Genomic DNA, 25,563 nt, shown 5'->3' on the forward strand with positions numbered 1-25,563 from the left:
TTTGGGTTATATATTTTCCAATAATTAATTATTAAAACTTAACATTTCTGTTCTTCCTCACTGAGGAGTTACTAAGTGGAAAGCACTCATATTTTCTGTAATTAAAATAAATAATAAAAAATTAGGGGACAAAATAAACATTTGTGTGTGTAGTTAAAGGGAGCACCTCAGATCTAACACCCTTGCAAAAAAGTTACGTGGAAATCAGTCACTGGCTCCACTTTAACTAAGCTCTAGTTACTAGAGTGTAGAGTCATAAATTAAACTAGCCCTCTGACCTTTAAGAAAATTTAACAACTGAGATCATAATAAACAAGTCTCATGTTCTCAGTTTAGGCCCAACAGAGAGAAGTCCCACAGTGCCTCATAAAATCTTTAAGAAGTCTAGTCTCGTGAAGCACATGTAGCATCCATTAACATTTAAAATAGTTATGTGCACATCAAAAGGGACTAGGTCTCAACTTATTTTGAATGTTAGTTTTTCCTAAAAATTAATAGTCTATTAGTCCAAACTAGAAAATAAAAAAGAAGGGGCTGAAAACTATCCCACTGATATTGACATACTAATAGAAATACTAAGATGTTTAGGACAAAGCTCAGATAGACCACACTGCATAGTATTTGTGTATAATAATGTGTGATCTGAAATTTTTAATTTTAATGAGGAAACTACAGAGATTTTTTACTTTGAAAGGTAAATCATTTTAAATAACTCTAATTGTCTTTAAAAAGTAACTCCAAACTAACAGAAATAATAAAGGGCCAAAAAGTTAAGTTCATCACTTCAACATGAAAAACTCTCATGTGGAAACATTTTTCCATAAGTAGCATAACAATTATTTTTCACTTTTCCTCAAACATCACAGCACAAGCAAAACTCATGCCATCATTTGAGGACAATTTTTAACTATTTCTCCAACAATCTATCTTGCCCCACCCAAAGCATTATGGCCTTTGTACTCTTATTGGATGAGCTGATTACGTGCACGTGCCTCAGCCTCTTGTTCACCATAATCTCTCAAGGCCTTGTCTACACACAAAAAAGTTTTACCACTTTAACTACACTGCTATAGTTACAACAGTATAACCTCCCTAGAACAAACAAAGATATAGCACTAAAAAAGTGCTTATATTGGTATAGCTCATATTAAGGGCTGGATTTCCAATTAGGCAGTTAGGCATGTGCCTAGGCGCGCCGACATTCTAGGGACACCTAAAAGTTAAAAGTGGGTTAAAAGTTTCATTTTTTATGAAAAACATGAAGGCCAGCTGTAGGTGGGGGGCGGCGCACTGAAGATGCCGTGCCTAGGGGTACGTAAGGTGTAAATCCGGCCCTGTTCATACTGGTATATATAGTCAGGATGGGTAATAAGCTATAGTGGTATAACTAGTTAACTTTACAACTATTTCAGCTAAAAAAACCCAACCCCCTCACCAAAATAGTTATACTGGTCAAAAAGTGAATGTAGACTGGCCTAAATATTTCCCACCAGTATTAGTGATGTTGCGAGTAGTAGAGTAGAAAAGGCTCCTGCAACCACCAATATTTTTGAATACTGAATTATCTAACCCTGCTCAGAGCAGGTCTTCAAACATGGTGCTTATAATGCCACTGGCTCTCTCCATTCTGTGTTTGCACTTGTACTACTACTGTTGCTACTACCAGTGGAACTGAACTAAATGGTAGCAGTGGCAGGAAATTTTTCAGAAAAACGGCCTGTGTGCCCTCCCCATCTTGGCTCTGGGTCCTGGTTCCATGTTGCTTCCTAACTGCAGAAACCCTTTTCTTGACCAATTCCATCATGTTTCCACCCCCTGGTTCCTTCTAGTCCCCCATAAAACATTCTTCTGCCAAAAGGCCTTTCTATCCTAGGCCTTGCCTACACTGCCACTTTACAGCGCTAAAACTGTCTCTCTCAGGGGTGTGAAAAAACACCCCCTTGAGCGATGCAAATTTCAGTGCTGTAAAGTGGCAGTGTGGACAGTGCGACAGTGCTTTAACATTGCTAGTGAAGGCATACCCTTAGTCTTCTCCCCTGAAAAAGTACTAACAAAACAAGGCAACTGAAAATCTTTAGCATTTAAAAAAATTCAAACAGATGGAATTAAACAAAATTATGGCTAACTTGACCGGCTTTAATAGCTTCTCGTTCCCCTTTCTGTGTTGATAAATTCTGTAGTTGGATTGTAAACCCTCTGCAAACAGGGATCTTTATAGACAAATATGAAGAGAAGCATCTAGCATACTGCAGGCATTTGGCAAATATTCGCTTCATATTGAAAATACCCACGGTAAGACTTAAAACAGCAAGCATTGTCACTGCCCCCCATGTTGGTTCACAAATACTCACAGCAAAGTTTTACTAATTTTGAAAACTGGATGTAAAAATGACAGTTATAATGCTATAAAGAAGCATCATCATGCTGGCTGACACACAGGGAATTTAATCCTTATTTCAGTGCAATCTGAAGTACTGCTCAATGGCTTAAGTAAGAACAGCATAAAAGTTCTATCATGTGATGAACTACATGCTGATCTCTGGCATAGTATGTAAATGAACTCTTTCACCCTCCTTGGGTTTTCCCCTTTCTTTTCCCTGATCTTTAATGAGACTATCATGCTTGGGAGTAGCAGGCTAAAGTTTGCTTTGTACTTTCGGAGTGGGCAGGACGCCAAAATGCAAGCACAATGACTGGATTCAGTTTTTAAGCAAGCACATCAGAATGGCATTCACCCTCATACGGGAAGAATGCTTTCGATCGCAACTTTAACAGGAAATCTAGACCAAAACAAAAATGGGTCATCTCCTAATTCACTGTGGAGACTTTACACCTGGATTTTAATGCTGCTCTCTTGTAATGAAAGTTTCCGGTGACAGAAATTTCACTTCCAAAGACTTATTTAAGTGCTTTTTTTTCAGCACAATGATTTTTAAGGATGCATATTCTGTACTGTATATAGTAGGCTTGACATTTCTGCTTTTATTTCTTGTTGAAATCACAATGTATATACATGTGAATAACATTTACAAACTTATAAAATTCTATTACACACACCAATACATTGGCTTATTGTCAATCTGTAAAATAAATATTCACTAAAAAATGTATTTTAAAATTACAACATTCATTTTCTGTTTTTTAAAATATAGTACACTGGGCATAGGTTGCACATGCTAAATTCCAGTTTCCATTCTGTTCTCTTCTCCCCTCCACCCCTATAGATGCTCCAAACTATGTCAATTTAATTTCCTATGGGATGAATTTACCAGAGGTGAATTTCTTCGGGCAGATTACATAAAATCAGTTCAAGCATATTCCATATTTTGGCTTCATAGACATACAAATGTATACTATGGGTGAGAATCCATGCTGCGCCTCTAGGAGGTGGCCACAGGGAAAGTGGGTTAAGGCGGCTTTAAATCCTCTCTGCTCTCCCAATTTTGGGGTGCTTCAGGGACTGGGCCGGCCCCATGGTGTAATGTACCCAAACTCTGCACTCAGTAGGGAATTATTTCTTTTTATATTGGCTTTTCTACAGCATTCTTCATTGTAGTATGTGAATGCCTCACTAACATTTTATTTTCACAAATATCCTGTAAAGCTAGGAAATACTATCAAACCCATTTGACATATGCAGAATTGAGGCACAGAGAAATTACTTGCTGAAGGTCACACAGGAATTATGTAGCACAATCCCAATCTTCTGGGTCCCAGTTCAGTGCCTAAAACACAAGAACTTGCTTCCTCTTCAAATAGACTGCTGGCCATTTACCACGCTAAATTAATTTGGCAGTTCCTAAGGTAAATAAAAAAGTGGCGTTCTGGTCATCAGACAAAGGTGCCATACAACCCAGCTTCATTGTCTGTCCAAAGTGCATAAAGAATTAGGAAAGAGTCTTGAGGAAAAATAGTATGTGATAATTTAAGAGTGTATTGCAATGCTCATGCACAAGGAGGCAGAGTATTGGTTGCATAAATAACCTTAACGTTGTTAGTTCCTGAACTTTGCTTGCATTACCTTGCAACCCTAACATTCGTTTTACATATTTCCCCCCCCCCCCAACTATGGAATTTCCCATGAGATTTAAAAAACAAAAATCCACCATTTTCAGGTCTTTGATTTGGAGCATTACAATGCTCTATACTATGAAATATGTATAATCAGTGAGAAAACACACCTTTATATATCAGATGCAAGGCCCCTCATTTTTGGTTTTAATTTTTTTTTAAATTTCCCAGGAATTTATCAGTGTTTATTAAAAAAATTAAAAAACAGGTTAAATCAGTGCAACGTTAATTTCACAATTTTCTAGGTACATGTCGGGGTTAATATTAGGGGACAAAACGACAGAAAAAAAGCAACTAGAGAAAAGTAAGGGCTATTGAAAGTAAAAACAGTTTAATGCTGTGATTTATTTAGTGAACTGTATATTAACAGTATGTTCATATATGCGTGTGTATGTGTGCCAATCTTCCACAATATTGCCTTAGTTTAACAGACAGCCTCGCATTTACACTTGGACTAATTTATTGTTAATATAAACACATCTACCTAATGTAATGTAACGTATTGTATTTTCTTAACAATCTGTATTTTCACGTCCAAAATTTGGGTGAAAATCAATAAAAAAACAAAATATCTATTGTAAACCCGGGAATTTTTAGTTAAAAATGAGTAAATAGTGAAAGCAAAGGCCTTAACCATATGTAAGGAGGCCAAATTGCTCTGAAGCCACGTCTTTTCCCATGCAAAGGTCCTTCACAGATCACATTCCACAATTCAATCAGTTTGTGTGTGCAACACGCATATTGACAATGAAATACTGGAAAACAGTTTTGTCATCATTTAACCAAAGACTCATTTGTGAGAGAGTTTGTTTGTTTTCTGTGGAAACCTTATAAATTGATTTTCCTCAGACCAATGGAAGGTGCATACACAACCCAGAAACAATGTCTGCCAAATTTCCAGTTATCGCCTAAAATCTGTGTATTGGGCCACAGTCTCTTTATCAGGCCACAGAGAAGCAGAGGAAGGAGTAAGTGGTTACATTGGCAGGATACTGGTTCAGACTCTATAATTACTTCAAAGACAGTTAGATCCAAAGAGAAAGTAAAAATGAAGTCAGGTACAGGACAGATGTGTATTGGCATTTTCTCTACCAGAGCTACCATCCCTTGTTCTGAAAAGGAAAAAAGCAAGCAGTTGTTCCAATTAATAATGATTTTGTGTCATTTGAGTTCTTAAATAAACATAAAATAAAGTAAAAAAAGGGAAGTCTACGGAGGTAGGAAGTCATTTGCTTCTTATCAGCATTATGGTAAACACATTATAATTGGAAGAACCAAGAACACAAATTTAAAAGGATGTTATTAGCATTTTACAGGGGATGGGGGGAAAGAGGAGGGAAGGAAGGAAGGTAAATAGCATTTGTAGGGTTATTTGAAGAAGTTCTATTTTTTTCAAATTGGAGGAAAGAAAGGAAGGAAAGAAAAGTAATATGTTCTGAATATAACTGACTCAACAATGACGTCTTACAGCAAATTAGCAGATTTCCACTCTCTTATTTGTTTATTTTAATATGAGGCAACAAATTACTTGCTGGGTATGCTGAAATAACCAGAGGATCCTTCTGCAAAACAAACATGACACAATGAAAAACTGCTAAAATAAAAGACTTACTTAGCACTGGCATGCCCTTCCTGTTCATCCTGGCTCACTTTTCACTTCTAAGCATAAAAAGAAATGTCATGTATTTCTAAATTATGTCTGGGAGCACAGCCCCAGAGATCACGAATAAAACACTGAATCTCTTTATTATATCAAAAAAATACTGTACTTAATCACAAACTGAGATGTTTTTAACTACAGATTGTATCCATCATGTGACGAAGGAATGTCTAAATATCATCCTCTTCCTTGGGAGTTATGCCCCTCCTCTGAGAACAGCAGCACAAATTCCATAGCATACTGAAAGCGGTCAAGACAGCATGTTCTTTTTGCCTTCAGTGTAATACATGTTCTTGTATAGAATGTGTGACACGTGAAATGAAAAACCTGTGAAGGAAGGGTGTTTTCTACGTTATACACTTACTACTGACTCAAACGTCTTTATTATCTAAGGCAACTGGAACTCATGCCCATAGCAGTTACATTTGACAACTCAAGGTTTACCTATAGTATAATTTATTTCTTACAGCATTATTTGCTATCATTTGGAGCTTTTATTCAGTGCCATAAGTTGGACTTCTACTATTATACAGATAAACATCAAATATGAGTGTAAAGAGACACCATGACTAGGCACCAATCTCTTTGCTGTGCAACTACTTAGCCAAAATTCAGTCTTGAAGTGCCACAATTTACTGTACTTACACTAGTAGGGGAATGGACCACATGACTGTTCCTCACTAACATCTGTGATTCTGATATATTCCACAAAATGCAAACTTCTGCTTATTCTTTTTCAGAAGTAAAGGGACTAACATTTAAGACTGTGTCTTTCCCCAAGTACTTTTCTTCTTTTGGTGTAGCGTAAGCTTTTAATGTTTCATATGCCCAAACTCTGAATTGCAACTTGTTTACTTGGAGTTGATTTGCTCAGGATGAAGTGGAATTGTGTTAACAGCAGAGGTTCATTTTGATGGTGAATATAGTACTTACCTACCTCAAAGGGGTGTTGTGAGAATAAATACATCACAAGATTATGAGGTGATCATACACTACAGTGATGGGGGACATATAAGTACCACACATAGAGAGAGAATGGAATAACTTAGGGCCCTGGCCTTATCTAGCTTTTCTGACCATTTTGCTGTTCCAGTAGGACACAGATACTGTGGGAGGTCATAGTCATGGAAGGAGTGGTGAACTCTCAGGTAGATTGGGTCAGACTCATTGAGGGCTTCATATATCAGGATAGAAATTTTGAATTGGACTCTGTTCTGAATGGTACAAAGAATGGAGTACTGGGGTGATGCATTTACTGTAATCTGGGTTGGTAAGCAGATGGATGGCTAGGTCTTGTACAAGTTGGAGCTTTTTCTGGATGTGAGGCTTCATTTCTAGATATGAGTTTTAATAATCAAGCGGGAATGTTGTGTATGTGTGGATCATCTTGATCGGGTCTGTGTCCAAGAGGATGAGCACAATCTTCAGGCTCATGTTTTTTGCCACCACAGCTACTGATGATCCAATAGACATTGAGGAGTCCAACAAGTAAGCAAATAAAATTTGAGGAAAGATGACCTCAACAGTACTTGTCTTTTCTCAAGATCATCATCTTAGTCTGGATTCAGTTTAAGATGGCTGCCTTGAGCCAAGTGCTGAGGAAGCTGGAAGATTGTGCCGACTGACAGAAGATAGAGCAAAAAAAATCTAGGAGGAGAAGGCTCAAAGAAAAGATTCAGGCCTTGTCTAAATCAGAAAACTAAGACAGCTTAATTACATTGCTCAGGGGTGTGAAAAATCCACACACTCCTGAGTGGCGTAGTTAAGCTCACAGCCCCCCAGAATAGACAGTGCTAGGACAATGGAAGAAGTCTTCCGTCAACCTAGCTACTGCCTCTCGGAGAGGTGGATTACCTAAAGCAGTGAGAGAACCCCTCCTGTCAGTGCAGATAGTGTCTAACACTGAAGTGCTGCAGAGGTGCAGCTGTGTCGCTGTAGCATTTCAAGTGTAGACAAGCCCTAAGAAAGGATTGAAAAGTACCCCAAGAAGTTCAAGAGTAGTTAAGACAGGGCTCTAAGAAGTGTAGAACTTATGGAGTGGGGGGTTGGTGAACAATTATTTTCTTCCTTCCCTGCCCCACCATTTTTAAAAATGAAATATGGCTCCAGATTATTTTCAGAAAGATGGGCTAAGCTTTGTTTTTTGATCCAGTTAGTGATAAGTTGCCATTGATTACTGCAAACTACTTTTAAGAAAGGTAGGATTTTCTAATCATGCTACCTAGGATTCTGGGATTTCCCTGATCATTCATTCTTGTGTAAGCAGGGTCTGAATTAATTATCCCGACAGCTAGCTGTGAGGGGGAGAGACTTCAGGAGCAAACTGTATTTACATGAACACACTACTTTGCTTAGATATCCAGCAGATAGAGCGGTATTACTCAAAGTAATCAACTTTGGCTGTTAGGTTACAAATCACTTTAGTACTGAGTGCAGGGGTAGTGAAATGCTGTTACGAATGTTGTTGTCATTATTGTATGAATAAAGGAGAGCAGAACTGTGCTTCACCTGTCCTAAATGAGGGGGTCACCCTCAGCTGAAAGGACCTCGTTAAGCCAGGGGCTCGAATGCCAGAGCCCTGTGAAAATAAGAGGGGTGGTGACAGGTGTCCCAGCCACAAGTTGCGGACTCTGTCTAAGGGTTCCCAGCCTGGTTTAAGCTGTTCCTCCCCACTGTTCAAAGAAAGAGATGAATAGTCTTCATTAGGAGTCTTTGTTACACTAAAGTGCTCAAAAGAGAGCTAAAATTACTTGAGATGGGACAGTGTTTCTGCCCAGCCTACAAACAGCTGAAAATTACTAAAACTGATGTGCAGAGGTCACAGCAGAGAGGCAGGTGGCAGCAGAAGGTAACTGGCGGCCAGCAGAGAGGAACTGCAGCTGGCGGGGCAGCCAGCAGTGAGCCGCAGCAGCTGGTGGGGCAGCCAGCCAGAGCAAGCAAGCAAGGTGCCTTCTTCCCTGGGTGGGAGATGCACTTCTGAACCTTGGGTCCTCACTGACCAAGGACAATCACTGTGAGTAGGGTATGGTGAAGGAACAGAAAGGGGTACCATAAAGGAATTTTTGGTAGAAGAACTCAAGAATGAGGCAGAAGGCACTGCCCCATGCACTCTGGGCTAGGTGTCCCGCTCACAGTTTTATGATTATGAATCCCACTTGTGGCATTTTCCCTAATTAATGTCGGGTGACTTCCCTCCTTTCATTCAAAGTTTCTTTTCTACACTCAGACTCTGTGCTTGCGAATAGGGAAGTACTGCCTCTCCGAGGCGCCCAGGGGTGGTGTATAATTTTCCCAGGTTACTGGGTGGGAACTCAAACCAGTTCTGTGTTGTATTGTTGAAAAGGAACCCCTCAATATTGACCCCAGCCCTGGCTGCTGCCAGATCCACCTGGCAGAAGGGTTACACTTCAAACATTATTTTTAATTTCCCCAGTCTCCTCTCCTTTTTCCAAATTGACATAACATCCCCATTCACCCTTCTCCTCCCTTCACAAACACAGCTTTCACTGACCTCAGCTTCCCTCCTCCAAAATGACATGGTGATATCTGAACACCCCTAGGAATGTGCTGCCCTGAAGACTGTGATAGAGAAGGATTATAAAGAAATGGTGACAGTTATTTTAGGAACAGATTGCTGCCACCATCATCAGCTAAGTAGTTGTGGTAATGATGATAGCAGGACCATCTAGTCTTCTACAGACCTGTTTTTGTGTGTGACTACAGTGGATGCCCCTCACATCATGTTGTCAGGAGATGCTAACAAGATTTGGACAAGAGTTGCTGCATGAGGGAGGTGAGCCAAGTTGTTCAATAAGATCAAAGACAAACAAGATTTCCAGCAAAAGAAGGTGAAGTTGCATAAAGCAGTACTATAATTTGGAACACAGGCAATATGTATCAGTGTGATTTCTCAGGCAAACCAAAATACTAGAGCAGCTGACAGAACAGCAAATCAAATAATGCAATTAGGAGAGAGAAGGAAGCCAGACACAAAAATAGGTGGCAAAGGAAGTAGAAAATACCGGGGAATTCTCCATCTTAAGACACAAAAATAACAGTACTTCAAAGAAGCGGATGCTGTGGTGTGTAGGTTTGTATTAACGATGGGATAGCCATACCAGAGGAATAGGATTGCAAAGTCTGATGTTACTAGAAAGAACCTCTGGGATCTGATGGGATGGGTTAAGTTACAAAGTGCTGACTGTAAAATGAGTAGATGTTCTTGTTAAATTTATACATGTTGTACCAATTTTTCCTGGAAAGCTGGACCACTCTTATGCATTTTATTCATTCAGGGAACATGCAGTGCGTCTCCAAAGTTGAAAAGGACGAAGGAGCAACAGATTGTACCAGAAGTGACTGGAATCAAGTGATTCAGCTGATACTTGTTTACCCAAGTCAGGTGACATATCAATCTAGGTGGACACTAGCATGGTCATTGCTCATAGCCTGGTGTTCACCAACAGGTGTCTAGGAATAATGTAGGGCCTATACTGCTTATCAAACTATAGTGGTAAATGGCAGGACACAACTAAACTTGAAATAGCTCCCTCCTGAAGGTGGGTAGCAGATAGCATGATGAAGTTAATCTCACGGATCATTAAATGTTGGTTTTGGGGAGAAATACTGTGGGATATGAGTGGTCTAGGGCAATTTTGTTGGGAAGCTCATCATAGGCCCATATCTCAGAAAATATTTCAGTAAAAATGAGGGAAGATAATGGTTTCCCTACAGCATAATGTAAGAGGACAAAGTTACTCTCTGAGGAAGAGAGCCAAATTCTAGTCAGCAATAATTATGTAGCTTGAGGCACTTACTACTAGCAGAATGGTATAAAAGACTAGTTCCAGAAAGGTTTTGCTGAGACAGTCATAGAAGAGGAAATATGAAGTTACTCCTAGGGCAACAGTAGGGTGTACTATATAGAGGGAGGAAAATCCAACATAATGGGATGAAAGAAGGCTGTCCTTTAAATATCTTTTTCTTTAACATTTTGGGGAGTAACTCTGTAACTGAGCAGTTTTGTATTCAATAATTCTATGCCCTATGCATTTCAAGCCTCTTCCCACTCCCACACCCACCCCTCACACAGGAGGTCTGTGCCAGACCATGAGACATTGCAAATTGTTGCCTTTTAGTACAAGCTTTCAGAGTTGCCAACTCTTGCAATTTTATCATCAGTCTAACAACATTTGGCCATTTTCTTAAAACCCCAAACTCCTGGAGTCACATGATTATGTGAGAATATCAGCTTTAATTTTAAAAAAATTCTGTCTACACAGCTGTGGAGAAAAGCTTTAAATCATGAATGCAAAAGGATAAAAATGAGAAATCAAATAAAGAACGTCAAGGATTTTAAGCCAGTTTCATAAATTTTGGGAGCCTTACTCATGATTTTGAATACTTAAACTCAACAATACTGCAGCTGATAAGTTGGGCATAGTTTATAGACCCACAGTAGATAAGTCAAACTTATCTCAAGTCTGAAAGATAGGTCACATATACTCCCTTGTTTAATTACCGTTAAACAGATCTTTCTACGATGCTGTAAAATGACATGGTCTGTCCCTTACCACTAGATCAACAACAGAAACCTTTGCAATGAGCTTAAGTGAAAGCCACAGAATCTCTGTGTGTTTGTCATCTCCCATTTTGCTGCTATATACGGCTTTGGATGAGCAGCTGCATTAAAGTTTAGAATATTTGTTACTGAGGCATTAATAATAATACCTAACTCTTATCAGTAGCTCTCAGAGCGCTTTACAAGCTCAGTATCATTACCCCAGATTTGAAAACTGAGGCACAGAGAGGTGAAGTGACTTGCCCAAAATCACCCAGCAGGCAGAGGCAGAGCTGGGAACAGAACTCATGTCTCCTGAGTCTGCGTCCATACTCTATCCACTAGACCACACAGCCTCTCATTACTGAAAGATTAAATTATCTCCAGTTTTGCAAATATATATTCATAAATACTTTTCCTACAGATTGAGGTGGAGAGTTAAAAAGCACGTACTAATATTTAAAACTAAATATTTTCTTCTGTTATTGGCGATACCTTAGAATACTAAAACTGAAACATTTAAAAAATGTAATTTACTTCTTGACATTTATTGCTGTGTTTACTTATGACTTTTTATTCAGCTTGGATAATGAAGACAGTCTAATAAGTTTGTTATTTAAATTAAACAAAACCATAATTTGGGGTTTGACCTGCAGAATTCTAAAGATTTAGTCCAGGACATTTCTGCAGTATTTGATAGTATCTTGTTTAGAGGTCAGCAATAGAGTCACAAAGTAAGTTTGAAACAAAAAAGGCAGACATCAGTTAATAACAGGCACTACTAAATATACTCATATTATGTTGCCTGAATATTGTTCTATTTAAACATGCAGAGGGGCAATTATATAATTCCCTAACCCACACAAGATACTTTTTATGGTGGTCCTACTGAGGACAATAAACCTATGTTTGTGACCAAAATCACATGATTAACGTTGAATACCACAAGACTCAAACCTGAATGACTGTCGGAATACTACAGGTGCAAAGAATGATAGGCAAACTGATTAGAAGAAATGTGCAGAGTTATTAGCACAATATTAAATATTCATTAGTCAACACCACATGATTTACTGAACAACAGACAAAAAGATGGCTCTATTTCAAATATATATATTGAACACACACACACACACAAATGCTGACAGTAAATTTTAGTAATAATTAGCCAGTCTATGGTGGCTTTTCCAAATAAACTTTCAGTTTATGAAGGACTCTGTGGAACAATATACACATCAGAGACCTTTCTAAAATACTAAATATGCTTGGCTCAGCAGAACAAGAGGAAAGAAGAGATTACGAAGATGGATTTTGAAGACAGGCTTAAAAGTTACCAGGCTTATCAGCAAAACTTTGCCCCGTCTCTGGCCTGCACAAGCAGAAAACAACAGGTAGCAGGTTTTGTTCAGAAAGAAATCTGTATTGGCAATTTGACAATTCCTTCTGAAGTGACGGCTAAAAATAAATATGAGATGGGGGCAGCAAAAGTGCGGGAGCTTTTAAATTGAACCCATCATAGCAGTAATCACACATGTGTCGCCTTTCACCATTTGAGCAACAGTCCCAACTCTTCAAACCTAAGGACTCAGCAAACATAGGTACTGAGCAAGATTCAGCAACAAATAAATGGTTACTGTAATTTTACACCTGAAAAAGGCATTCTGATCTGTGAGAACGGTAAAAGCCTTTCTTGCACAAACTCTTTAAGACACTTTTACAACAATCCAATTAGTGGGAAAATAGAGAAGGTTAAGTATTTTAGCAAAACCACCTGCTTTCCAAATTCTGAAAATAGATTAGAAAAACACAGCAAACCTCAAAAGTGTCTGTCATTTTGAAACCACCAGCAAATATCTCAATCTAAGTAACACTGCCTTGCCCTCTTGCTAAAAATAAAACAGTACATTACAGCAACATTTTTGCTTGCTTCAGCCAAGAACTCAAAAGCCTCCCTAAACCCTGCCTTAGCTGGTTCATTTGATTGTACACTATGAGTCAGCATTTCTCAACATTTCTGGAAATTCCTCAGAATATAATCCACCCCTGCAACAGGAAACAGCCTATCCATTCCAGTGTACAACAGGAAGCTCACACATTCACAGGCTTCACCTGAACTGTATAAATATTATTAATTGCAATGTACTGTGGCTATCAAATACCTTCCCTTTTACCATAATAAACTCAGTAACTCTCTCATCTGCAGGTAAATAGCATTCTGAGCAATGATATCATAAGTAAATCAGATTAGCTGAAATGTACTACCTTATGCTTGAATCACTACTCATTCCTCAGAGAAATATCAAACCTTTATTGTATTTACTCCATTTAGAACAACACACTCCTGCTATTATATGCAAAAAGAAAAGGAGTACTTGTGGCACCTTAGAGACTAACCAATTTATCTGAGCATAAGCTTTCGTGAGCTACAGCTCACCGATGAAGTGAGCTGTAGCTCATGAAAGCTTATGCTCAAATAAATTGGTTAGTCTCTAAGGTGCCACAAGTACTCCTTTTCTTTTTGCAAATACAGACTAACACGGCTGTTACTCTGAAACCTGCTATTATATGAGATTCAACTGAACCACACAGAAGACCTAAGGCAGGAAAGCAAGAAGAATGCATAGAAAGCTAAATCCCATTCCAGCACCCAGCCAAAATAGCTGGGCTGGGCACTCGGTAGAAGAAAAGGGAGCTGAGAGAAAGAATCCTCCTCAGGACATGGAATAGTCTAAGCAGCTGCTCTGCAGCTTCTACATCATTATTAGCTGAAATAACCCTTCATGTGCCTTCATCCCAGTGGATAAGTGCAACAAATGGATCCTGTAGCCCTAGCCATGGTCCTTGCCACATGTCTCTTGCCACACAGGGATCCCAGCAAGACTCTGAACATTCCCATCCAAGTTTTCTTCATACACATATCCATAGATAGCAGCAAAACCACAATAGTTTTGCCATCAGGGCAGCATTTGGCCCATAAATGTAAAATCAGTCTCCAGCCTTAATAGACAGGTAGTGGGGGTTCTCCATGGAGCGAGGTGGAAAGAATCCTTCCACACCCAAGGCCACAAAGCAGCTCTGAAGTCACTATACAGCCACTACCGCAGAGGATCTAGAGGTGGCCGCAGCCCAACAGCTCCTGAAAACTCCCTCTTCTACACCGCAATTTAAATACCTTGCAAACCAGGGTTCAGTGACAGGCAATGGGCATGCTTCCCCTGGGAAGAGTTTCCAAATCCTGCCCACTCCTACATACACTAGCATCTGATCAGTTCTGCTGCAAATGTGACCCCATGCACCCACTGAAAGTGAGGACAAGATTTGTCTCTCAGCATTTTACTACATTAACTATTTGCATCCAAGCAATGGGTACACATTGAATACAAGTGGCAAAAATATTCCTGAAAAACAGTGAACTTATTATACCTCTCTTGTTCTACATGTAGTATTTCGAAAGCACTTCCCACAGTTAGTGTAATTCCTACTTTACTGATGTCGCATTAAGAATCTGCTATTGTTTTGCTTTAAATATATAACTTGGCAGTGATATTAAAGACAGGGTAAGTGAAAAGGGAATCATTTTGCAAACAGCGGTTACACACTCCAAACCCTCCGATTTACACCAAGTATATTTTTCCAACTAGCACAAGGTAAGAAATTTACTGGATTAAAGACTGTATTCTTCAGAATTAAACTAAATTTTATTTCTGAAGAATAAAAACAGTAATAAAAGCATAAAACAAATACATATTGTTGCTTTTTTATGTATAAGTATGTCTCTTTTTCCTAGAAGGGTCATTTTTGATAATTTTTATAAAAGAAGCTGTTCAAATCCCAGGGACAAAAATCTGTTTTTCTCAACTGTGTTTAAATACAGAGCAATGAGATTAAAGTGCAACAGATAGACAAATACTTCAACCATCATAGTCATTAATAGATGCATTTAACATTCGTGCAGCTTTCAAAAGTAAAACATCTGGTTCTAATTTCAAATCTGGCTTATAACACGAGTTCCGCCTCCACAATACTTTTATTATAAACTGTTCTTTTCCTCCTCTTTTTTCCCCTCCTTTTTGGAAGCGGCTGTTCCTTCCTTCTTGCTGGAAGCCACCTGACCATTGCCAGGAAGAGGAATGCAAAACATTCCCAGGAGCAGCTCCTGACGTCAGTGCAACATTCCACCTCCCAGCGGTCAAGACTGTCTGGAAATTCCAGTCTCCAGCAGAACTCATTTAATACGATAACAGCTGTAGCCTGCACTGAATCACATTAAAAACTCCTTCATGTTAAAGCAATAGACAGTGATATTATCTGCTTAAAAAACAAGGATAGACCTGAACTGATTTCTCTGAAGTTATATTACAGTGCTTACTGTGATATTTTCTTTTCTTTTTTTTACACTGTACAGTAATAATACAAGACCCATTAAAATGGAGGTATATGATGATACGCTTAAATTGGATTTTTTAAAAGGACCACGTACCATTTCTGAATGTTTCATGAGGGAGCTGGGAAGCAAGGAGGAAAGCCAGAAGTTTATTTAAGATTACAGAGGGTAATCATGACTCAGCCAGAATTCCTTATAGGAGGCACTAGCCACTTCACAGCCATTCCACAACCCCACCCTCCAGCATGCAGGACACTATCCTGCCTTAAAGTAGAAGTTTCCATCTCAAACAAATATTGGTTCTTTAGTGGGTTTAAGTCAGACCCTGAGATGACCAGCATGGATTCAAGCTTTTACTATTCTTTGACTTTACTTTTCAATTCTGGGTCTAAAGGTGCTGAGGAGGAGGTATGATAGAAACATGCCAAACAGTTTCCCTTACAGTAGTCCCCGATACATCAAGTAGTGACAACAATACATCTAGATAACACAGATAACAGAGCTGTCCTGTTGTGTCTTGTTTAGAGGTAGGATAAGACTTTAAATGTAGTAAAAACTGTAAAGATTTGCAAGTAGGGAAGGCACTTTTTGCAAGGGGGGGCCCCTTCCCCCTACCCCCATATCAACAATAAACTGAGTGAAGGACATATAGAGGCTACATACACCCTTTTAAATTGATAATAAATGTGCTGTTTTTGAGGAGTTAGTGGGAAAGGGCTTTTGTAAACAATATAACCTTGAAACTCTCACAATGTTTGCTGTATTGCCTATAATATTCAATTTGCAATGTCTGGCAAAATGGGATGATTAGAAATAGAATTTCAGCTACGAATTCCCTTGCTTTTGTGGGTTTAAAATAAAAACTTAATATCTGTATATATTAATATGTTCAAATAACAATAAAATTCCTTCCGCCCTACTCTGAAAGTCTGATTCAACTGAAAGTTACACAAGGGATATTCCTGTTCAGGTTGAATGGTCCAAATCCTGCTGGCTTTATTCACACACACAGTCCCATTGCAGATTTCTTAGGTGACTAAAGCCAGCAGGATTTAGCCTGATATTTCCTGGATGCTAATATTTTTCATTCTACTAAAAGGCCAACTGCAAAGATGATTAATGAATTTCATTGAAATAAGAGTAGTACAGTGGCATCTCTGAGAACTCTAAACTTTGAGATAAGAATCTGAAGTAGTTACTGAACCTGGGAGGAAGCTGAAATGGACCGCTGATATTATCTCATCACTGGGGGCATGAAGATTGATCAAGGAAGGACCAAGAAGGTATGAAAAAACGAAGAAGGGGAGAAGCTCTCCAAATACATGTTTGCATTCCACGTATTCCCATTTAAATCTTAAAAAAGTTAAAAATACACGACTTCTCATTTCAAAAGCAACAAAAACTTAAGTTTGGACCTACCTCTCTTCATTTAATCACTAAATATTTTCCAGAAAAAACAAAAAAAGCCAAAAGCCCATCTTGAATAGACAAGGAGGAGGAGGAGTGGATGTTACGAACCCTTCTAGCCTACCTCTTTCTTCCAGATATCTACATATTAAATAATAATGTAGCAATCTTGACTGACTATAGTGAGAAAATCAGTATTCTCTAAGTACTTTCTTTACTATGAAAGACAATTAAGCAATTCCAAATTTTAGAATGCATATGACATGGTACAATTAAATCAAGGCTGTGCAGTGAGGTTCCTGTATGTCTGGTCATAGTTCTACATTTCAGCATTCGGATTGTTATACAGCACGTGTGAGTTTACCACCTTCTTGATGCTGATGTAATAGCTGTTAATTTCAACTCATAATAATTTTGAAAATTTTAAGTTTATTCTCATCAATGGGAGGAAATGGAATCAAGGTAATCAACAGAAATTTTTCTCATGCAGAACACTAGTTCCACACTATGACATTAGTAAAGAAAACCATTCTCAGAGGAATTGCAGAAAGTAAACAAACTGTTTCCTGGTCAAAAATCTGCATGACATCTTGGTTGCACAAGTTGGTCAACAGCTAATCAGCTGGAAAAAATAAAACCACTTTTGGCCTCTACCGATCATGAATATTGAAGCAGATTAATTTAGTTGGAAAACTTCTCTGATGAGAAAGCAAATGCCTAAAACCTTTATTACCAAAAAATAAAAAAATAAAAAAAAAATCTGACAATTCTTTCATTTTCTCTTACAACACTTAAATAGGACCTGGAAAAGGAAAACAAACAAATAACCATTAGCTTCTCAACCTAGAAATGATAAATATAAATATATCAAGTACCAACAGTAATTTGATCAACAAGGAACACCTGTTTGGGAAGGTATGCTTAATACAGACTCCACTCCTGGATGGGAGAAGCTAGCAAAAAAAGGTTATTCAGCAACCTCACTTGGCAGATGTAGAAAACAGAGGGGGTATTCATGATCTATCCAAACGACAAGGAGTTTGATTCAGTTCTCACTTATGCCAATAAAAAAATCAGAAGTAACTCCACTGAAGCCAATGGAATGACAAGGTAAAACAGAGGTGAGCATGGAATAACACCCTGTAGGTATGTTGCAACAAGGGGAAAGGGAAAGTGCACAAAACCTGTATAAAACTAGTACAAAAATAGGAGAAAATACAGCAGCAACATTGAATCTGATTCTACTGCCTGAGCTAAAATATAAATAATAGAATAAAACAATTTAGGCCTCATTGAACAGGTTGAAATTCAGAGCTAACAGATAAATAGAAAAAAATTGAGGTACACATGCCATTAATGTCTTTTAAAACTAAACACTCAGAAGGTTTGTAGTCACTGAAATACATATATGTAAATAATTAATAGGAGAACCAAATCAATTATTTCCCCTCTTTGTAGTTGGTATACTTTTTGCTTAATATCAAAACCACAACCCCTTCTTTGTAATAAGACATGCATTTCAGGGGGTTGTTTTGAGTTTTTTAGAATTCTCTCACTTTTATGGGGTGCAGGGGCAAGAGACTTTTTCGTTTTCTTCAGTCTGTCGGATGAAACATACAAATTATATGGAAGTACCTCACTACAAAAGATTTAATTATCGAACACTTTTAAAGTGTTTATATTTTTATACACCTGGTGTGGATGGCTCGGGTGGGACTAGAATGGCAACAAAATGACTCAGATATCCAAAGGACGGGCTTGAGTTGAGCTCGCCTGCAGTTTAAGTTTTTTCTCTTTGGTTTTGACAGTTGGAGGTTGTTTGCTTGCTTGCTTGCTTGGTTTCTTTCTTTTCTTTTCTTTTTTTTTTTTTTTTACTGCCCTCTATAGTAGTTTTGATTACCAGAAATAACTTCAGGATTCCCCCCCTCCAAACAGCAATTTACCACAGCAGAAATGTTTTCATATGTATGCTACAGGGAGGTAGGCTGGAGATATTGTTCTGAAGAATCTCATGACTCTTATGTGCCCCATTCCAGAGGATAGGGGTCAGGCAGTAATATCTAACTTTCCCTGAGAGAACTTGGTAAGAGATTTGATCTACTTCAGTCCGTAATAGGAGTATTTGATATTAAATTGTAAATTCTGCTTCCCAAGACATATGATACTTAAAAGACCGAGTGGGCATAATTTATCAAGAGAATAAGACAAACTGGCTTCGCTATTAATGGGCAAAATGCCATTTGCTAGTTGGTATTTCCAGAAGGAAAGGAACATGGGGACCTTATTACTTCTGTCAGAATTAAATAATGAGTAATAAGGATAAGGTAGGTAAGAATTTAGGGAGAAAGATTGAGAGAAATGTAATTTTATTTTTCAAAAGGAGCTCCTTTCTGCCTCTAAAATATCTATTTAGATTATCTGCTGTTTTAGGCACAGACCCGTCTTGCAGGGAGAGCTTGAAAAAAAATTGTGTTTCTGTCTGAAAATGTTGTACTTATTATCCGCATAAGTAACACCTAAAATGGTTATAACTGAAAAGAGTTAGAGGAAAACGGGTCCTATATTCTAGTTTGCTTAACTGTTCATTTGGCAGCATTTTGCGAGTCATCTATTTCACTTCTTATTTTAGGCACTGACATTGTCCTTGTGCCTTGTTCACATGGGTTTAAGTGCTTTGCTGGATTGAGGCCGCAATGCTCAGCATCTTCCAGTATCAAGCCCCTCTTGTGGTTTCTGAATTTTGGTGCTAAGAAGGTATATTTCCTTGCAACTCTTAAACTTTGTCCCAAACCCATCCTTAACCGTCCTTGCAGTTCGAAGACCCTCTGTGAGTATTTTTCGTTTTCTGCTGCTGGTTGGCATAGGTAGTGGAATTGTTGAAATACAACAAAAGAAGCCAATCCAACTGTATTACTGACACAATTCAGATGGCCTGTTCCCATGGCTTTCCACATCAGCACCCAAACGTTTAGATACTCATTTAAACCAACATCTTGAGGATGAATTTTCATTAGTACTAAGCCATTAAGGAGGCTGATACATTGTTTCAGAAGATCAGAGTATACAAGACACAGTGCTAATTATGCTTAAGACAATTCATAACCTTAAAATTTCAATTCTATCTACACAGCTAAATTATTGCATTAATGGCTTTGGTATGCCCCTTAATGTTGAAGAAAAACGAATCCAGAGATTTGTGAATCAAGTCACTAAGCCTGTTCTATTCAAAACTGGGACAAAGTCTTAAAAGACTATCTGTAATTATGTACCACAACACTGAGACTCTATTATAACATTCAGTGTTCTGATGTTAGATTTATTGATATAATTATGGTGTTACTAAGACGCTTAAAGTTTTAGGCCTCCACTAGTTATGAGTTCTTGTTAATCATGCTCTAAAATCGACTGAAGACTCCCTTCTTTCCCCACACTGTGGAGACACAATGCAGTTGGAGTTTATTGCTATGTATTACATTTGCATGCAATGCTTATTTATTTTCATTTAAAGATTTTATGATGTGAGATCTTTTTCCTGACAAAATGTTTAGCTTTGCTGCATGGATAGACATGAGCAGCTAACATGGGTAGTGTTTATCATCCATAATTTTAAAACTTTAAATGCAGCATATGATAAAAGATATAAAAACCTAGAGAGAGAGTATGATAATCCCAGAGTAAAACATTTCATATTCACCCTATTCTATAGCAGTTTGACATACAGTTTTATGTAATTATTGTACTTTAAATAAAAGATAGGAGAAATTCTTTAGAAGTTTTATAGGTTTTAGAAGTTTACACTATTCGGTTTTTCAAAACCCCAGTCTGAAGAGGAAAGATTCGCCAATTCAGAACAATCAAACAGTAAGATTCCAAGAACATAAAAGTTAGAGATGGAAGAGACCTAGTAGTATCCCTGCAACACTTTGCAAAACTAAAACCCAGATGTTGCCTCCTTCCCCATATGTGACCTTGGGGAAAAATTGCAGAGAGGAATCAGCCACAGACTCCAGGAGCAGCTGCAGAAGTAGCCAAAGCAGGGACCTGTGGACATTCAGAGAACTCTCTAGAGTTTTGACTGTCCTGATTGGTCCAACCCTGTCCTATCCCCCACTCAGTTTCTTCTCCTCAGCTTCACTCACACCTGCCCCTCTTCTTCCCTGTTCTGTCCTTCACCTACCTTCCTTTCAATATCCCCTCTCCCTTCTCTTTCCACATAGCTTATCCCTTCCTAACTAAATCAATCTCTCTCTCTCACACACACTCACAAACTCACACACACAAAATCATAGAATTAACATGACATTTGTTGCCACCATATTGTTCACTCTGCTTAGGTTATACCCCTTCTTCCACCCTGTTCGTCTATTTAGACTGCAAGCTCTTTGGGGCAGGACCAGACTGTTACTCTGTGCCAGACACAATGGGACCCCATTCTTGACTGTCCCCTGGGCACTACTGTAATAAACTTGACCATTATTATTAACAGGTTGTCTAATGAAAAGTTTTGCAAACTGCAAATTCCAATCCCGCCCCCTCCCCCCCCCCCACCACCAAAGGTTGCAAAGGAGAAGATATGTGGGGTTGAAGGGTTGCCCCAGAGATCATACAAAAAAGGTGACATTTTACAAAATTCTAATTCTCGTTAATTAAAAAATGAATATAAAACGTAAGCTCAATAGAAGTGTGCCTCTTTAAGGCCACCATATTTTTGTAACGTGTGAAGCCCAATTAGTGATCCAGCACAGTTTAGTACAGTGTGGGGGCTTAGCATGCTACTACAGCTCCTGCTAATAAAATAGTATTAAGCCTGTGCCCGTGCGGGTGCTCTTATATTTACCTTCTGTAAAACAGTATAAATCCTATTATAATGTTATTTATGACAAAGTCATGAAATGGGATTACCAGAAGCATCTTCTATAATCACTAAGGCCTGAGGACCTTGCTGAGACTCACAGAACCTCACTGCATGCATCATTCATTCAGTGTTCCAGCTCAGTTGGCTCTGAGGGCATGGCTACACTTGCAGATGTAGAGCGCTTTGAGTTAAACCAGCCTTCGGAGAGCACAGTAGGGAAAGCGCTGCAGTCTGTCCACACTGATAGCCGCAGGCGCACTGGTGTGGCCACATTTGCGGCACTTGCAGCGGCATTGGGAGTGGTGCATTATGGGCAGCTATCCCACAGAGCACCTCTTCCCATTCTGGCGCTGTGGCTTGTGGGAAGGGGGCAGAGGGTGCAGGGCATTCTGGGTCCTGTCTCAATGCCCCGTGATGCATCGGTTCGCATCCCTGCAATCCCTGTGCTTCCATCCACCTTTGGTGCCATCTTTCAACTTTTTTTGTACTGCACGCTCTGTCTTCCCTTTCAGTCTGCGGGAATGGAGCCCGAACTGCTGAGGAGTATGCTGACGAGTCTCACTAGCACGTCACGTTTGGCAGTCGAGTTATTCCTTATGATCCAAAGTGACAGTGCGGGCTCCGACAACATCAACTCGAGTAACGCATATGACACGAGTTTGCTTGTGGCATTCACGGACATGCTCACTACTGTTGAACACCGCTTTTGTGCTTGGGAAACAAGCACTGAGTGGTGGGATCACATCGTCATGCAAGTCTGGGATGAAGACCTGCATCCATTTCTGAGAAGGACATTGGAAGTTATTCTGATTATGGTTCAGGACGATAAATGAAAACACAAACATACAACATATACCATGTGCTGTTTTACAGTGATTCTGTACCACAGTATATTCTGAAGATCTGGCTCTTCAAGTCATTGTTACACTTAGAAACAAACATCTATTATGAATAGATGAACCTGAGGGCTTTTTTTAAAGAGAAAACTTGAAGCCTTGAAAAATACGGTTTAAGAAATTATAGAGCTTAAAGAAAAGTGAAAACAGTGCCTCTGTTGAACAACAATCTTATGTGCCACATTAGTGATGTAGCCAAGGAAGTCCAAGGCCAATTGCTTTCAAAATTTAGGCTAAATGACTACTTTACAACTCAGCCTTATGATTCAACCAATATTTCTGGGGCTGCACCACTTCATATTTATGGCTATTGTATATTCTGATTGTTCTATTGAAAAAGACTTGTGGCACCTTATAGACTAAGAGACAAACTGGAGCATAAGCTTCCGTGGGTGAATACCCACTTCATCAGATGCTTATGCTTCAACACTACCCACGTTAGCTGCTCATGTCTATAAGGACTCTTTGCCGCTTTTACAGCTCCAGACTAACACGGCTACCCCTCTGATACTTGAAAGAGACTTATTCATTTGTAAAGCTGTGCCAGGACAGAAAATAGGAGAATGTTTATTCAAGATATTTCAAGAAGCTGGCAAAGACTTCCACATTCAGTGGGAGTCGTGTATTGCCATCTGAATAGATGGTGCCAAGTCAACGGCTGGTAAGAATATACGCGTGGTCAAACAGATGCCTAACCCTGCACCTAACACTTCGCAATTTCACTCCCTTATATACCACCAAGCTCTTGTTGCTAAAAATGTCTTTAAAACTGTGGCACAACACAAAAGCTAGAAGCAGAAGTGAGTAGACTCTTCAAATTAAGAGCAGAAGTGCATATTTTCCGGAAACGTTAAAGGCATCGGCAAAAGAAGATTACTGAGGATTCATTTTGGGCAGCAAAGTTTACCAAGTTTACTTTCTGATTCTCTTTTTTATAACTGTATTTATTATGTTATGGCTACGGTTATTAAATTTTGCCTCCCTATGGTTAAAATAAGAAATTTTGGGGGAGGGGTCCAAGAAAACATGTCTTTGTCTGGAAGGGAAATAGGGAAACCCTGATTTAATCCATCTCCTTGCCAGTACAGAATTGCACAAACAAAGAGGTGTATCCTGCACTCATTTTACATGCAAAACTCCCATTCATATGAAGAGCTTGATAAGTCCAGGGGCATGAATAATTGCATGCACAAATCTCTTTGCACAAATGTATACTTAACTGTACAACACCACACTACACTACACTCCCCACCAATTCCATCAAGGGGACATGACTTAACCCTAAAATTGTCTCTCCACAATGAACCTGAAGAAATGCATTATATTGCCAAAAAAAATGATATAGCAATGCTGTTTAGACAACACAACTCAAGGAAATAACTTTTTTTTAAAATGTAAATACAAAAAAAGATGAGATGCATCCTGATAATTCTGCATGCTTTACATACATATCACTCACATTAATCAAAACTGGCTTTTTAGTGGTTAAACTACTGCAGGAATTTTGGCACAAACTCTTTTTACAAATTAACCATAATTTTACACATCCCAAATGTGTTATTCAGAATTATTAATGGAGAAATAAAAGTCACAACTTTGTAATAATCCTGTGTTAAATCTGAATTTGTTCATCTTGTTTTTCCTTCGGGACTGGACAAAACAGGCTATGGTATTTTGTGCAGTGCCAGGTCTTGGCTCCATCAGTTGCTCATTAAATAAAATCTGGAATGTAGAATTGAATTGAATGCACATGGGAATGCATGTGAAGCTGCCCATATATCATTGATAGCTCTGTTACTAACGCAGAGTTTATCCAAGACTATGCATTTTTATATGACATGAACAAAGCTGTTTGCCATTCTCTGTTTTGACGTCAGTGGACAACTTCCCACTAACAGTATCTGTCACAGCAGAATGCTTGGAATTTCCTCACTTGTACGTGCTGGAAAGTTTTGAGTACAGAGCTTTTATTTTAATAGAATGGTACACATTATTAAATTTTAAGATTTAGAACATCTTTTCTGCAGGATTATTAAATAAGAAATTTTCATTGTGACAAAATGTTTTTCTCCCTCAATAAACAGATTGAGACTGTACTGTATATTTAAGCGTGAATAACATTTACACAGTACCATGATACCACATTTTAATGAGACATATTAGTTAAAACTGTGGACATAACTACTTTCTTCCTCTTACCCCAAGAACTTAAGAGGACAAAATTAAAACAGCTTCTTTGACAATTTAGTACAGATATTTAAAAGCTGACCTTTTTCTTTCTGCACCGCAGATTGTGGGCACAGTTACATACAAATTTAATTAATATATTGTGGATATCTAAATACCACAGTCAAATATTTAGCTTTCTAACTAAAATGAACTGTGCCCACAAACACAGAAGCAAGAAAGAGATGTCAAGCTTGGAAAAGAGACAACTAAGAAGAGATATGACAGAGGTCTATAAAATCATGACTGGTGTGGAGAAAGTAAATAAGGAAGTGTTATTTATTACTTCTCATAACACAAGAACTAGAGGTCATCAAATGAAATTAATAGGCAGCAGGTTTAAAACAAACAAAAGGAAGTGTTTCTTCACACAACGCATAGTCAACCTGTGGAACTCTTTGACAGAGGATGTTGTGAAGGCCAAGATTGTAACAGGGTTCAAAAAATAACTAGATAAATTCATGGAGGACAGGTCCATCAATGGCTATTATCCAGGATGGACAA

At 38.5% G+C, this 25,563-nt stretch overlaps 1 protein-coding gene and 1 long non-coding RNA gene across 9 annotated transcripts in view; one reads left to right on the forward strand and one right to left on the reverse strand.

Moving 5' to 3' along the window:
• Window positions 1-16,682, forward strand: part of LOC119565598 — a 35,093-nt gene extending 18,411 nt beyond the window's left edge. The window contains exons 2-4 of the long non-coding RNA XR_005224338.2: window positions 10,027-10,133; window positions 12,569-12,682; window positions 15,369-16,682. This is a non-coding gene — a long non-coding RNA (uncharacterized LOC119565598). The remainder of the gene's footprint in view (window positions 1-10,026; window positions 10,134-12,568; window positions 12,683-15,368) is intronic.
• The window catches only part of SPIDR (scaffold protein involved in DNA repair), a 340,350-nt gene that overhangs the window by 167,952 nt on the left and 146,835 nt on the right, over window positions 1-25,563 (reverse strand). The gene's annotated exons all lie outside the window — the stretch shown is intronic.

The sequence above is a fragment of the Chelonia mydas genome, chromosome 2 (genome assembly GCF_015237465.2).
Source record: "Chelonia mydas isolate rCheMyd1 chromosome 2, rCheMyd1.pri.v2, whole genome shotgun sequence".
Taxonomy (NCBI): Eukaryota; Metazoa; Chordata; order Testudines; family Cheloniidae; genus Chelonia; species Chelonia mydas.